Raw genomic sequence first — 543 nt, forward strand, 5'->3', positions numbered from 1 at the left:
ACCTACAGGAAAAATATAAAACAACATAGGCAGACTGACTGTTACTACAAGAACAAGCAACTTGCTTACCCAGGAAACATCAAGGCAAGTGGTCCGATCCCCTCAGTGCAAACTCCCTTCCAAGACTAACATTCAATGGGAATACATGCTGTGATGGGTGACCACGCTTGACACCGATAAGGGGAAGTGAGGGAAAAACAGCAATGAAGTGGTGAGCAAAGCTCTACAATGTTCAATAGACTTCTGTGAGCCCGGGTGAAGACCTGGTTGACCAGCAGTGTGGTTAGACCTGGGAACTCTTGGGCCCAGAGTCAGTGAGATAGCTACAGAAGACTAGAGTGGAGAGTGAAGCATCCAGCTGATAAGAAGAGAGGGCATATGCATAAAAACACCCACACTTGCAGATAATATCCACTTATCCTGGCTTCAGTGACTGGATGATCAGAGCTGAACCAGAAGTAAAAAGAATAGGGAAAAAAAAAAAGTATTCTCATACAATTTGATGAACTTGACCTACACCTATGGAAGCAGTAGCTCAAAAGA

The sequence above is a fragment of the Chrysochloris asiatica genome, unplaced genomic scaffold, assembly GCF_000296735.1.
Source record: "Chrysochloris asiatica unplaced genomic scaffold, ChrAsi1.0 scaffold00100, whole genome shotgun sequence".
Taxonomy (NCBI): Eukaryota; Metazoa; Chordata; class Mammalia; order Afrosoricida; family Chrysochloridae; genus Chrysochloris; species Chrysochloris asiatica.